This window comes from Cryptomeria japonica, unplaced genomic scaffold (genome assembly GCF_030272615.1).
Source record: "Cryptomeria japonica unplaced genomic scaffold, Sugi_1.0 HiC_scaffold_153, whole genome shotgun sequence".
In the NCBI taxonomy this organism is placed as follows: Eukaryota; Viridiplantae; Streptophyta; class Pinopsida; order Cupressales; family Cupressaceae; genus Cryptomeria; species Cryptomeria japonica.
The window spans coordinates 161662-177500 of record NW_026728975.1 but is presented as its reverse complement, the minus strand read 5'-3'; the positions used below and the strand labels follow the sequence as shown (position 1 = coordinate 177500).

The following is a 15839-nucleotide window of genomic DNA, read 5'->3' as shown; positions in this document are numbered from 1 at the left end:
AGAAGAGATAGCAATCGAGGTGTGCGGTGGGAAGGGCCCAGCAGCCAGAATGCATGAAGCGACGGATGAAGCAGTGATGACAACCGGGCTGTGAGGAGAGGAGGGATGCAGCCAAGAAAGCAATCAGGGCTCGAGGCAAGGGATGCATCAAGGATAGCAATCATGTTGTGAGGCGAGATTCCAAAGGCTAAACGTGAGAGGCTGCAGGGTCGACTCAGAGAGGTCTATGCATGTGAGAGGCTGAAAGCAAGGTCAACTCGGAGCGGTCTATGCATCGGGCGCGCTTGGGGCGACTACCAGTGCCAACCCCTTATCCCGCGACGCGTCCGACAAAGAGAACGTTCCAAGGCGGCAGAGGAGGTTACCAGCCGAAGGATGCAGTAGCAATAACAGGTATAGTTCCGCGGCGGCCGAGAAGACTCACCGCATAGGAATCGGGATGCGAGGCGAGGGATGCGGCGGGAAGGCCCCGACGGCTAAACGGAAGAGGCTGCAGGGCCGCCTCGGAATGGTCCAAGCATCGGACGCGATTGGGACGACTACCAGTGCCAACCCCTTATCCCGCGATGCGTCCGATACACAGATAGTTCCAAGGCGGCCGAGGAGCCTCACCGCATATCAATCGGGGTGCGAGGCGAGGGATGGGGCGGGAAGGCCCCAACGGCTAGACGGAAGAGGCTTCAGGGCCACCTCGGAATGCTCCAAGCATCGGACGCGCTTGGGGCGACTACCAGTGCCAACCCCTTATCCCGCGATGCGTCCGATACACAGATGGTTCCAAGGCGGCCGAGGAGCCTCACCGCATAGCAATCGGGGGTGCGAGGCGAGGGATGGGGCGGGAAGGCCCCAACGGCTAGACGGAAGAGGCTTCAGGGCCGCCTCGGAATGGTCCAAGCATCGGACGCGCTTGGGGCGACTACCAGTGACAACCCCTCATCCCGCGATGCGTCCGATACGAAGATGGTTCCAAGGCGGCCGAGGAGCCTCACCGCATAGCAATCGGGGTGCGAGGTGGGGGATGCGGCGAGATGGCCCCAACGGCTAGACGGAAGAGGCCACAGGGCCGCGTCGGAATAGTCCAAGCATCGGACGCGCTTGGGGCGACTACCAGTGACAACCCCTTATCCCGCGATGCGTCCGATACGAAGATAGTTCCAAGGCGGCCGAGGAGCCTCACCGCATAGCAATCCGGGTGCGAGGTGGGGGATGCGGCGAGATGGCCCCAACGGCTAGACGGAAGAGGCTGCAGGGCCGCCTCGGAATAGTCCAAGCATCGGACGCGCTTGGGGCGACTACCAGTGACAACCCCTTATCCCGCGATGCTTCCGATACGAAGACAGTTCCAAGGCGGCCGAGGAGCCTCACCGCATAGCAATGGGGGTGCGAGGTGAGGGATGCGGCGAGATGGCCCCAACGGCTAGACGGAAGAGGCCACAGGGCCGCCTCGGAATAGTCCAAGCATCGGACGCGCTTGGGGCGACTACCAGTGACAACCCCTTATCCCGCGATGCATCCGATACGAAGATAGTTCCCAGGCGGCCGAGGAGCCTCACCGCATAGCAATCGGGGTGCGAGGCGAGGGATGCGGCGAGATGGCCCCAAAGGGTAGACGGAAGAGGCTGCGGGGCCGCCTCGGAATAGTCCAAGCATCGAACGCGCTTGGGGCGACTACCACTGCCAACCCCTTATCCCGCGATGCGTCCGATACACAGATAGTTCCGAGGCGGCCGAGGAGCTGGGGGATGCGGCGAGATGGCCCCAACGGCTAGACGGAAGAGGCTGCAGGGCCGCCTCGGAATAGTCCAAGCATCGGACGCGCTTGGGGCGACTACCAGTGACAACCCCTTATCCCGCGATGCGTCCGATACACAGATAGTTCCGAGGCGGCCAAGGAGCCTCACCGCATAGCAATCGTGGTGCGAGGTGGGGGATGCAGCGAGATGGCCCCAACGGCTAGACGGAAGAGGCTGCAGGGCCGCCTCGGAATGGTCCAAGCATCGGACGCGCTTGGGGCGACTACCACTGCCAACCCCTTATCCCGCGATGCGTCCGATACACAGATAGTTCCAAGGCGGCCGAGGAGCCTCACCGAATAGCAATCGGGGTGCGAGGCGAGGGATGCGGCGAGAAAGCCCCAACGGCTAGAGGGAAGAGGCTTCAGGTCCGCCTCGGAATGGTCCAAGCATCGGACGCGCTTGGGGCGACTACCAGTGACAACCCCTTATCCCGCGACGCGTCCGATACACAGATAGTTCCAAGGCGGCCGAGGAGCCTCACCGCATAGCAATCGGGGTGCGAGGCGAGGGATGCGGCGAGAAGGACCCAACGGCTAGACGGAAGAGGCTTCAGGGCCGCCTCGGAATGGTCCAAGCATCGGACGCGCTTGGGGCGACTACCAGTGACAACCCCTTATCCCGCGACGCGTCCGATACACAGATAGTTCCAAGGCGGCCGAGGAGCCTCACCGCATAGCAATCGGGGTGCGAGGCGAGGGATGCGGCGAGAAGGACCCAACGGCTAGACGGAAGAGGCTTCAGGTCCGCCTCGGAATGGTCCAAGCATCGGACGCGCTTGAGGCGACTACCAGTGACAACCCCTTATCCCGCGACGCGTCCGATACACAGATAGTTCCAAGGCGGCCGAGGAGCCTCACCGCATAGCAATCGGGGTGCGAGGCGAGGGATGCGGCGAGAAGGACCCAACGGCTAGACGGAAGAGGCTTCAGGGCCGCCTCGGAATGGTCCAAGCATCGGACGCGCTTGGGGCGACTACCAGTGACAACCCCTTATCCCGCGATGCGTCCGATACACAGATAGTTCCAAGGCGGCCGAGGAGCCTCACCGCATAGCAATCGGGGTGCGAGGCGAGGGATGCGGCGAGAAGGACCCAACGGCTAGACGGAAGAGGCTTCAGGGCCGCCTCGGAATGGTCCAAGCATCGGACGCGCTTGGGGCGACTACCAGTGACAACCCCTTATCCCGCGACGCGTCCGATACACAGATAGTTCCAAGGCGGCCGAGGAGCCTCACCGCATAGCAATCGGGGTGCGAGGCGAGGGATGCGGCAAGAAGGACCCAACGGCTAGACGGAAGAGGCTTCAGGGCCGCCTCGGAATGGTCCAAGCATCGGACGCGCTTGGGGCGACTACCAGTGACAACCCCTTATCCCGCGACGCGTCCGATACACAGATAGTTCCAAGGCGGCCGAGGAGCCTCACCGCATAGCAATCGGGGTGCGAGGCGAGGGATGCGGCGAGAAGGACCCAACGGCTAGACGGAAGAGGCTTCAGGTCCGCCTCGGAATGGTCCAAGCATCGGACGCGCTTGGGGCGACTACCAGTGACAACCCCTTATCCCGCGACGCGTCCGATACACAGATAGTTCCAAGGCGGCCGAGGAGCCTCACCGCATAGCAATCGGGGTGCGAGGCGAGGGATGCGGCGAGAAGGACCCAACGGCTAGACGGAAGAGGCTTCAGGGCCGCCTCGGAATGGTCCAAGCATCGGACGCGCTTGGGGCGACTACCAGTGACAACCCCTTATCCCGCGACGCGTCCGATACACAGATAGTTCCAAGGCGGCCGAGGAGCCTCACCGCATAGCAATCGGGGTGCGAGGCGAGGGATGCGGCGAGAAGGACCCAACGGCTAGACGGAAGAGGCTTCAGGGCCGCCTCGGAATGGTCCAAGCATCGGACGCGCTTGGGGCGACTACCAGTGACAACCCCTTATCCCGCGATGCGTCCGATACACAGATAGTTCCAAGGCGGCCGAGGAGCCTCACCGCATAGCAATCGGGGTGCGAGGCGAGGGATGCGGCGAGAAGGACCCAACGGCTAGACGGAAGAGGCTTCAGGGCCGCCTCGGAATGGTCCAAGCATCGGACGCGCTTGGGGCGACTACCAGTGACAACCCCTTATCCCGCGACGCGTCCGATACACAGATAGTTCCAAGGCGGCCGAGGAGCCTCACCGCATAGCAATCGGGGTGCGAGGCGAGGGATGCGGCGAGAAGGACCCAACGGCTAGACGGAAGAGGCTTCAGGGCCGCCTCGGAATGGTCCAAGCATCGGACGCGCTTGGGGCGACTACCAGTGACAACCCCTTATCCCGCGACGCGTCCGATACACAGATAGTTCCAAGGCGGCCGAGGAGCCTCACCGCATAGCAATCGGGGTGCGAGGCGAGGGATGCGGCGAGAAGGACCCAACGGCTAGACGGAAGAGGCTTCAGGGCCGCCTCGGAATGGTCCAAGCATCGGACGCGCTTGGGGCGACTACCAGTGACAACCCCTTATCCCGCGACGCGTCCGATACACAGATAGTTCCAAGGCGGCCGAGGAGCCTCACCGCATAGCAATCGGGGTGCGAGGCGAGGGATGCGGCGAGAAGGACCCAACGGCTAGACGGAAGAGGCTTCAGGGCCGCCTGGGAATGGTCCATGCATCGCACGCGCTTGGGGCGACTACCAGTGACAACCCCTTATCCCGCGACGCGTCCGATACACAGATAGTTCCAAGGCGGCCGAGGAGCCTCACCGCATAGCAATCGGGGTGCGAGGCGAGGGATGCGGCGAGAAGGACCCAACGGCTAGACGGAAGAGGCTTCAGGGCCGCCTCGGAATGGTCCAAGCATCGGACGCGCTTGGGGCGACTACCAGTGACAACCCCTTATCCCGCGACGCGTCCGATACACAGATAGTTCCAAGGCGGCCGAGGAGCCTCACCGCATAGCAATCGGGGTGCGAGTCGAGGGATGCGGCGAGAAGGACCCAACGGCTAGACGGAAGAGGCTTCAGGGCCGCCTCGGAATGGTCCAAGCATCGGACGCGCTTGGGGCGACTACCAGTGACAACCCCTTATCCCGCGATGCGTCTGATACACAGATAGTTCCAAGGCGGCCGAGGAGCCTCACCGCATAGCAATCGGGGTGCGAGGCAAGGGATGCGGCGAGAAGGACCCAACGGCTAGACGGAAGAGGCTTCAGGGCCGCCTCGGAATGGTCCAAGCATCGGACGCGCTTGGGGCGACTACCGTTGCCAACCCCTTATCCCGCGATGCGTCTGATACACAGATAGTTCCGAGGCGGCCGAGGAGCCTCACCGCATAGCAATCGGGTTGCGAGGCAGATTATTGGGAAGGGAACCCCCTGGGATGCGGCTCAAGCAGTGCCCAAAGGGACTGGAATGCGGAATCACATCGAGAGACCCAAATGCTATACGAGGGCTCAAATCGAATTATCGATTTGGCCACGACATGGACGCATCGGAACGACTACCTTTGCCGAACCACTCGCAATTGCATCCATACCGAAACCAATAGACATTTCCGTTAGAGCCCTCGCATAGCATTCGGGAATCTCGCATGCCCCTCTAAATCGACCAATGCTGGCGCTCAACGAAAATCCGAGCGCTACCACCGTTCGAGCGCCAGCATTGGTCGAGTTAGAGGGGCACGGGGGAGAATGCTCCAGTCAACACCTCCCCTATATAAGTTATTTGTCCGATTCTCGCACAACCGTAGTCTGCCTCGTCGAATCAAACAACGGTCCCAGATTCCGACTTCCGTTCCGTAGAGACCCAAAAGCTAGATGGAGGCTCGCAAGAAAGAGAGTCGGCGCATAGCAATCGGGTTTCTCGAACGTTTAGGGACCGAGCTCACTTGCGAATAGGGCAAAATCCGCCAAGCAACCCAAAAGCTAGACGGGGGCTCGAATCGAATCGCCTAGGCGGCCACAACAACGACGTGTTGGATCGACTACCAGTGCCAAACCATTCAGCAAGACTAGTCTGTGTCGAGGCCGGATAGAGATTCTTAGAGAGCGCCCGTATAGCATTTAGGAGACCTGCCGCGTCCCTCACACTCGACAAATGGTGGTGCACGTTTATAAATCCGAGCGATCCCAACCCTTTCAAGCACCAACATCGGTCGAGATAGAGGGGCACGGAGGGGGCTGCGTGAGACAACACAGTCCCCTATATAAGTTATTTGTCCGATTCTCACACATCCGAAGAATGGTCATCAAATCGGACAACAGCCCAAACTTCCGACTTCCGTCCCAGAAAGCCCAAGAGCTATCTAAAACGTTCATGGCCGGAACTCGATCGCGGCTATACCAGTCCGCCAAGCAACCCAAAAGCTAGACTGGAGCTCTAGTCGAATCACCTCTGTGGCCATTGCAAGGACGTGTTGGAGCGACTACCATTGCCGAACCATTCCGCAGGTCGAGTCCATACCAAGGCCGCATAGAGATTCACGATGAGCTCCTGCATAGCAATCAGGAGACTTGCCGTGTCCATCACAATCGATAAATCCTGGTGCAAGATTTTTGCATCCGAGCGCTCCAACCAGTCGAGCACCAGCATCAATCGACATAAACGGGCACGGGGGGAGGATGCTCGAGAACACTACCTCCCCTATATAAGTTATTTGTCCGATTCTCAAGCAGCCGAAGTCTGGTCATCGAATCGGGTCAAAGACCACAACTTCCGACTTTACCCACAATGCAAGTCATCGAATCGAACATCGGCCCCCGAGTCGGACTCCATGCGTATGTCAGGTCATCGGACCCAAATTCCGCCTTCCTGCGCATGGCGGGCCATCAATATCAACTCGGTCATCGGACCCAAACTCCGCCTTTCTGCGCATGGCACGCCTTCAAATCGGTCATCGGACCCAAATTCCGCCTTCCTGTGCATGGCGGGCCATCAACATCAACTCGGTCATCGGACCCAAATTCCGCCTTTCTGCGCATGGCACGCCATCAACTCGGTCATCGGACCCAAATTCCGCCTTCCTGCGCATGGCAGGTCATCGGACACAAATTCAGACCTCGCCAATATGCCTACGTATCGAATCGGTCATCGGACCCAACTTCCGACTTCATCCATACTGTAGGGTCTTTGAGGTTGGCGCGGTGCGCTCAACCCGGGGAGTCGACCCATCGAAGCATACACCTCCCCTATATAAGCTATTTGTCCGATTCCCACACCTGTGTAGTTTGCACCTCTGACCAGGACATCGACCCCAACTTCCGAACTCGACTGCAACGACGGCACCAGCGCCTTGGTGCGCACCTTGCGACGCACAGTCCCAACATTCGCCTTCCTGCACATGGCAGGTCATCGGACCCAAATTCCGACCTCGCGAGTATGCCTACATATCGAATCGGTCATCGGACACAACTTCCGACTTCATCCATACCGTAGGGTCTTTGAGGTTGGCGCGGTGCGCTCAACCCGGGGAGTCGACCCAACGAAGCATACACCTCCCCTATATAAGCTATTTGTCCGATTCCCACACCTGTGTAGTTTGCACCTCCGATCAGGACATCGACCCCAACTTCCGAACTCGCCTGCAACGACCGAACCAGCGCCTTGGTGCGCACCTTGCAACGCACAGTGCCAACATTCGCCTTCCTGCACATGGCAGGTCATCGGACCCAAATTCCGACCTCGCGAGTATGCCTACATATCGAATCGGTCATCGGACCCAACTTCCGACTTCATCCATACCGTAGGGTCTTTGAGGTTGGCGCGGTGCGCTCAACCCGGGGAGTCGACCCAACGAAGCATACACCTCCCCTATATAAGCTATTTGTCCGATTCCCACACCTGTGTAGCTTGCACCTCCGATCAGGACATCGACCCCAACTTCCGAACTCGACTAAAAAGACCGCACCAGCACCTTGGTGTGCACCTTGCAACGCACAGTGCCAACATTCGCCTTCCTGCACATGGCAGGTCATCGGACCCAAATTCCGACCTCATGAGCATACCTACTAATCGAATCGGTCATCGGACCCAACTTCCGACTTCATCCATACCGTAGGGTCTTTGAGGTTGGCGCGGTGCGCTCAACCTGGGGAGTCGACCCATCGAAGCATACACCTCCCCTATATAAGCTATTTGTCCGATTCCGACACCTGTGTAGTTTGCACCTCCGCTCAGGACATCGACCCCAACTTCCGAACTCGCCTGCAACGACCGAACCAGCGCCTTGGTGCGCACCAAAAGTGCGCACTTTTGGAGGGCACTTTTGTGCGCTCCAAAGGTGCGCACTTTTGGAGGGCACTTTTGTGCGCTCCAAAGGTGCGCACTTTTGGAGGGCACTTTTTGGAGGGCACTTTTGTGCGCTCCAAAGGTGCGCACTTTTGGAGGGCACTTTTTGGAGGGCACTTTTCTGCGCTCCAAAGGTGCGCACTTTTGGAGGGCACTTTTTGGAGGGCACTTTTCTGCGCTCCAAAGGTGCGCACTTTTGGAGGGCACTTTTTGGAGGGCACTTTTCTGCGCTCCAAAGGTGCGCACTTTTGGAGGGCACTTTTTGGAGGGCACTTTTCTGCGCTCCAAAGGTGCGCACTTTTGGAGGGCACTTTTGTGCACTCCAAAGGTGCACACTTTTGGAGGGCACTTTTTGGAGGGCACTTTTCTGCACTCCAAAGGTGCGCACTTTTGGAGGGCACTTTTTGGAGGGCACTTTTGTGCGCTCCAAAGGTGCGCACTTTTGGAGGGCACTTTTTGGAGGGCACTTTTGTGCGCTCCAAAGGTGCGCACTTTTGGAGGGCACTTTTGTGCACTCCAAAGGTGCGCACTTTTGGAGGGCACTTTTCCTGCGCTCCAAAGGTGCACACCTAGGTGAGCACCTTCGACCACACCTTGTAGCACACCAAACTCTGACTTTCGACTTCATCCGCAATGCAGGGTCTTTGAGGTTGGCGCAATGCGCACAACCAGGGGAGTCGACCCATCAAACCCAACACCTCCCCTATATAAGCTATTTGTCTGATTCTCATACATGCGTAGCCTGCAGGAGCAATTAGGACATCGACCCCAACTTTCGGCTTCTAAACGAAAACAAGGTCTTTGAGGTTGGTGTAATGCGAACAACTAGGGGAGTCAACCCATCAAACCCAACACCTCCCCTATATAAGCTATTTGTCTGATTCTCATACATGTGTAGTCTACAGGAGCAATTAGGACATCGACCCCAACTTTTGACTTCTTAACGAAAACAAGGTCTTTGAGGTTGACGTAATGCGCACAACCAGGGGAGTCGACCCATCAAACCCAACACCTCCCCTATATAAGCTATTTGTCCGATTCTCATACATGTGTAGCCTACAGGAGCCATTAGGACATTGACCCCAACTTTTGACTTCTTAACGAAAACAAGGTCTTTGAGGTTGGCGTAATGCGCACAACCAAGGGAGTTGACCCATCAAACCCAACACCTCCCCTATATAAGCTATTTGTCTGATTCTCATACATGTGTAGCCTGCAACAACGATTAGGACATCCACCCCAACTTCTGAATTCGTCTGCGTTGACCGCACCAAAGGTGCACGCCTTGGTGCTCACCAAAATCCGACTTCCGACTTCTTCTGCTATGCGGGGTCTTTGAGGTTGGCGCAGTGCGCACAACCAGGGGAGTCAACCCACCGAATGCAACACCTCCCCTATATAAGCTATTTGTCTGATTCTCATACATGCGTAGACTGCAGCAATGATTAGGACATCCACCCCAACTTTTGACTTCTTAAACAAGACAGGGTCTTTGAAGTTGGTGCAGTGCACACAACCAGGGGAGTCGACCCATCAAACGCAACACCTCCCCTATATAAAGCTATTTGTCCGATTCTCATACGTGTAGTCTGCAGCAGCGATTAGGACATCGACCCCAACTTCCGAATTCGTTTGCATTGACCGCACCAAAGGTGCACGCCTTGGTGTGCACCTTGGAGTGCACTTTGGTGCTCACCTCGGTGCACACTTTGGTGTGCACCTCGGTGTGCACCAAAGGTGCGCACCTTGGAGCGCACCAAAGGTGTACACTTTGGAGCGCACCACATAGGGTCTTTGAGAGGTTGGCGCAGTGCGCACACCAAGGTGGGTGTTGAGGTGCGTGCCGAGGTGGGTGGGTGCTAGGGTGCGCTCCATGGTGGGTGCCAGGGTGGGTGCGTGCTAGGGTGGATTCCAAAGAGGGTCATAGGGTGGGTGCCAAGGTGGGTTGGTGATATAGTGGGTTCAAAGGTGGGTACTAGGGTGGGTTCCAAGGTGGGTCACAAGTTGGGTGCCAGGATGCGTGGGTGTTAGGTTGGGTGCCAAGGTGGGCTCCTGCGTGGGTGGGTGCTAGGGTGGGTTTCAAGGTGGACGCGAGGGCGGGTGCCAAGGTGGGTAACAAGTTGGGTGTTAGGATGGGTGAGTGCTAGAGTGGGTGCCAAGGTGGGTGGGTGCTAAGGTGGATGCCAAGGTGGTTCACAGGGTGGGTGGGTTCTAGGGTGAGTTCCAAGGTGGGTCACAGGTTTAGTGCTAGGGTGCGTGTCAAGGCGGGTGTCGAGGTGCCTGGGTGCTAGGGTGTGGATGCCAATGTGGGTCATAGGGTGGGTACTAGGGTGGGCTGCAATGTGGGTGCCAAGGTGGGTAACATGCTCGGTTGGTTCTAAATTGGGTGTCAGGGTGGGTGTGCACCCACCTTGCCCGAGGTGGGTGCCAAGGTGCCAGTGTGGGTGGGTGCTAAGGTGGATGCCAAGGTGGGTGAGAAGGTGGGTGATAGGTTGAGTGGTAGGATGGGTGGGTGCCAAGATGGGTCACAGGGTGGGTGCAAGGGTGGGTAGGTGCTAGGGTTGGTGTCAGGGTGGGTGGGTGCTAGGTTGGGTTCCAAGGTGGGTGCGAGGGTGAGTGTCAAGGTGGGTCACAGGTTAGGTGCTAGGATGGGTGAGTGCTAGGGTGCAAAGGTGCCAGGGTGGGTGCTAGGATGGGTCGATGCTAGGGTGAGTGGCAAGGTGGGTCCACAAGTGTCAAGGTGGGTGCCGAGGTGGGTGCCAACTTGGGTTCCAAGGTGGGTGCCAAGTGGGCGACTGCTATGGTGGATGCCAAGGTGGGTCACGGGGTGGGTGCCAAGTTGCTAGGTTGTGTTCCAAGGTGGGTGCCAACGTGGCTGCTAGGGTGCGTGGGTTAAAGGGTGTGTCACAACGTGGGTGCCAGGATGGGTGCGCACCCACACTGGCCAAGACGGGTGCAAGGTTGGGTTCCAAGCCCGGTCACAGGCTGGGTGCTAGGATGGGTGGGTGCCAAGGTGGGCACCAGGGTGGGTGCACCCACCCTGGCCAAGGTGGGTCACGGGGTGGGTCCTAGGGTGGGTAACAGGGTGGGTACTAAGGTGCGTGCCAAGGTGGGTCATGGGGTGGGTGCCAAGGTGGGCACCAGGGTGGGTGTGCACCAACCCTAGCCAGGGTAGGTCACGGGGTGGTTGTCGGGGTGGGCGTCAAGGAGCCAAGGTGGGTGGCAAGTAGCCAAGTTGCGTGCCAAGGTGGGTGTCGGGGTGGGTGCCAAGGATCCAAGGTGGGTGCCAAGGAACCAAGGTGGGTGTCTGGGTGGGTGCCGAGGTGGGAGCCAGGGTGGGTCCCAAGGTGAGTGCAAAGGTGGGTGCCAGGGTCAAGGTGAGTGCCAATGTGGGTTCCAAGGTGCCAGGGTCAGGGTGAGTGCCAATGTGGGTTCAAAGGTGCTAAGTTGGGTGCGAGGTTGGGTGCGAGGGTGGGTGGGTGCCAAGGTGTGCTAGGTGGAAGCCCGGGTGGGTCGGCATCCCATGGGTGTCGAGTTGGGTGCCTGATGGGTGCTTCTTGTCAAGTTTTAGTCGTCGGGACTCATTTCGAGCCTTAGAGGTCGTTTCTTGTCCGGTTGCCCTGTCTTCGACCTGGGAACCCAATTTTGGTCCTCGGGTCCCATTTTTTTTTGTCTCGCATCCCACTTTTGGCCTGTGGCCTTTTCGGGGTCGATTCTCGTTTTGGGCATCAGAGCATGTTTCTTCTCCTAAAACCCAATATTTGTTTATTAAGTCTCGGAACACATTTTTGTTCTCGTGGACCCATCATGGGTCTTGGAACGCATTTGTGGTCCTTGGGTCCCATTTTGCATCCCGAAACTTGTGTTTTGGTGCTTGATCCCTATTTTGGGTGCCCACCTTGCACCAAGTGCGCACCCGGGGCAAACCGAGCGCCTTGGTGCACCGGGGCAAGATCGAGCGTGCACCCGAGGCGCCCCGAACATGCACCAAGGTGCACTCGGCCCACATGTGAGCGCAGGTCGTTGCGCCCGAGGTGGTGTGTGGGCACCGCGTTGCAGACGGGACACTGCACGCACACGACGCCCCGTCCAGGTGCACGCACGTAGGCCGGGCCGGGTGCACACCCGACGCCCTAGCAAGGTGCGCGCACCCGGGCAGGGCTCACACTTGGCGAACGGGGCGCACTTCGCGAGGGAGGGTGTGCACCTCGACGGGGGTGGGTGGCCGGGGTGGATTCGCACGTGGGTCGCGGTTTGCTAAGTACACACTGCGACAAGCTCATAACGGGTGCGATCATACCAGCGTTAGTGCACCGGATCCCATCAGAACTCCGCAGTTAAGCGCGCTTGGGCCGGAGTAGTACTAGGATGGGTGACCTCCCGGGAAGTCCCGGTGTTGCACCCTTTCTTAGTTTTTCGCCGGGCGTCGCAATGCTATTTGAATAAACCTTTTGCCCGTTTGCGTTCTCGTCGGGGCCGGGCCGGGCCGGGGTGCGCTGCCCGCACTACCGCGCGCGCGGGGGCGACACCGAGCGCGCACCCGAGGCGCCCCGAGCACACAGGCCACGGTGCAACCCGGGCGTTGTGCGCGCACCCCGGTGCGCCCGAGGTGCTGCGCGCGCACCCAGGTGAAATCGGTGTGCACCTCGGCCAGTGCGCGCTCGGTCGAGTCGCGCACGTTGGCCAAGGTGCACGGTGATGTTTCTTACTCTAAGGTTCCGCACCAGACGCCCGGGACAGGTGAGCGAAGCTGGGCGGGGCCGGGTGCGCGGCCGGGGCAGGTGCACGCAGCTGGAGAGAGCTTTGGAGCACACCAGAGGTGCGCACCTTGGAGCACACTTCGGAGCGCACCAATGATGCGCTCCATTCAAAAGTTTCCTGAAAAGGCAAAAAAAGTTGAGATTATAGAATTTCCCACTTGAGAGATTGTAAAAAAAAAAAATTTAAAATGAAGGAAACGCGGGTGCCAAGGTGTGCGCGCCCGGGTGCGCAGCCCAGCCAAGGTGTGCGCACCAAGGCGCCCACCCTGGCGAAGGTGCACGCAAGGTGCGCACCCGAGGCAAACCGGACAATTAACCCAACTTTCGACTTCGCGCGCACCTGCGCACCTTGGAGCGCACTTCGGAGCGCTCCTTGTTGCGCACCAATCTTGGGCACCTCGGAGTGCACCATGGCGCCCACCAAGGTGCGCACCCGGGGCAAACCGAGCTCCGACTTCGTGCGCACCTTGGAGCGCACGAAAGGTGCGCACCATGGCGCCCACCAAGGTGCGCAGCCCAGCCAAGGCGTGCGCATCAAGGTGCGCACCCTGGCGAAGGTGCGCACCCGGGGCAAACCGAGCTCCGACTTCGTGCGCACCTTGGAGCGCACAAAGGGTGCGCAACCCAGCCAAGGTGTGCGCACCCCGGGCAAACCGAGCTCCGAATCGTGCGCACCTTGGAGCACACTTCGGAGCCCTCCTTGGTGCGCACCGATGTTGCGCACCTCGGAGCGCACCCGGGGAAAACAATGCAATTAACCCGACTTTCGACTTCGTGGGCACCTCGGAGCGCTCTCGGGTTCGCACCTCGGAGCACACCGAGGTGCGCACCTTTGATGCGCTGCCTTCACCAATTTCCAGAAATGGCAAGAAAACATTGAGAAGGTGTGCGCACCGAGGTGCCCACCCTGGCGAAGGTGCACGCGAGGTGCGCACCCGGGGCAAACCGGGCTCCGACTTCGTGCACGCCATGCTGCGCACCTTGGAGGGCCATGGTGCGCACCTTGGAGCACACTTCGGAGCGCTCAATGGTGCCCAACCCAGCCAAGGTGCCCACCGCGGCGAAGGTGCACGCGAGGTGCGCACCCGGGGCAAACCGGGCTCCGACTTCGTGCACGCCGCACCTTGGAGCACACTTCGGAGCGCTCCTTGGTGCGCACTAGGGCGCGCAACCCAGCCGAGGTGCCCACCCCGGCGAAGGTGCACGCGGGGTGCGCACCCGAGGCAAACCGGGCTCCGACTTCGTGCACGCCATGGTGCCCACCGCGGCGAAGGTGCACGCGAGGTGCGCACCCGGGGCAAACCGGGCTCCGACTTCGTGCACGCCGCACCTTGGAGCACACTTCGGAGCGCTCCTTGGTGCGCACCAGGGCGCGCAACCCAGCCGAGGTGCCCACCCCGGCGAAGGTGCACGCGAGGTGCGCACCCGGGGCAAACCGGGCTCCGACTTCGTGCACGCCATGGTGCCCACCGCGGCGAAGGTGCACGCGAGGTGCGCACCCGGGGCAAACCGGGCTCCGACTTCGTGCACGCCGCACCTTGGAGCACACTTCGGAGCGCTCCTTGGTGCGCACCATGGTGCCCACCAGGGCGCGCAACCCCGCCGAAGGTGCACGCGAGGTGCGCACCCGGGGCAAACCGGGCTCCGACTTCGTGCACGCCGCACCTTGGAGCACACTTCGGAGCGCTCCTTGGTGCGCACCAGGGCGCGCAACCCCGCCGAAGGTGCACGCGAGGTGCGCACCCGGGGCAAACCGGGCTCCGACTTCGTGCACGCCATGGTGCGCACCAGGGTGCCCACCGCGGCGAAGGTGCGCACCCGGGGCAAACCGGGCTCCGACTTCGTGCACGCCGCACCTTGGAGCACACTTCGGAGCGCTCCTTGGTGCGCACCAGGGCGCGCAACCCAGCCGAGGTGCCCACCCCGGCGAAGGTGCACGCGAGGTGCGCACCCGGGGCAAACCGGGCTCCGACTTCGTGCACGCCATGGTGCCCACCGCGGCGAAGGTGCGCACCCGGGGCAAACCGGGCTAGGACTTCGTGCACGCCGCACCTTGGAGCACACTTCGGAGCGCTCCTTGGTGCGCACCATGGTGCCCACCAGGCCGCGCAACCCAGCCAAGGTGTGCGCACCAAGGTGCACGCGAGGTGCGCACCCGGGGCAAACCGGGGTCCGGCTTCGTGCACGCCGCACCTTGGAGCACACATCGGGGCGCTCCCGGGTTCGCACCGGCGTTGCGCACCGTGGTGGGCACCTCGGAGCGCACCGTGGTGGGCACCTCGGAGCACACCAAGGTGGGCAGCGAGGTGCGCACCTTTGATGCGATGCCTTCACTAATTTCCATAAAAGGCAAAAGAAAACGAGATTTTAAAATTTCCGTTTTGAAAGATAGTGAGAAAAAGGGAATGCTGGTGCCATCTTGAGCCCGCCCTGGTGCGCAGCCCAGCCAAGGTGTGCGCACCAAGGTGCCCACCCTGGCGAAGGTGCGCGCCCGGGCAATTAACCCAACTTCCAACTTCGCGCGCGCCAGGGTGGGAGCGCACCCAACAACCGGGCCTGGGAAGAGCCAATGCGAGAAACCCCACCAAACGCTCTGACAAAAAAAGAGGGGGCGCTCCAGTAACCCCGCTTCGGAGCGCACCCTGGGCAAACCCAGCCAGGGTGCCCACCCCGGCCAAGGTGCAGGCGAGGTGCGCACCCGGGGCAAACCGGGCTCCGACAACGTGCACGCCGCACCTTGGAGCACACTTCGTAGCGCTCCCGGGTGCGCACCTCAGAGCACACCAAGGTGGGCAGCGAGGTGCGCACCTTTGATGCGCTGCCTTCACTAATTTCCAGAAAAGGCAAAAAAAAGAGGAGATTTTAAAATTTCCGTTTTGAAAGATAGTGAAAAAAACGGAACGCGGGTGCCATCTTGAGCCCGCCCGGGTGCACAGCCCAGGTAAGGTGCCCACCCTGGCAAAGGTGCGCACCCGGGCAATTAACCCTACTTCCGACTTCGTGCGCGCCAGGGTGGCAACCGGGC

At 60.2% G+C, this 15839-nt stretch overlaps 1 non-coding gene across 1 annotated transcript; it reads left to right on the top strand.

Annotated features, from left to right (window-relative positions):
* The first annotated feature begins 12340 nt into the window (after positions 1–12340).
* Positions 12341–12459, top strand: LOC131866704 (5S ribosomal RNA). Its single transcript, XR_009365304.1, has one exon. It is a non-coding gene; the product is annotated as a 5S ribosomal RNA (ribosomal RNA).
* The last annotated feature ends 3380 nt before the right edge of the window (positions 12460–15839 follow it).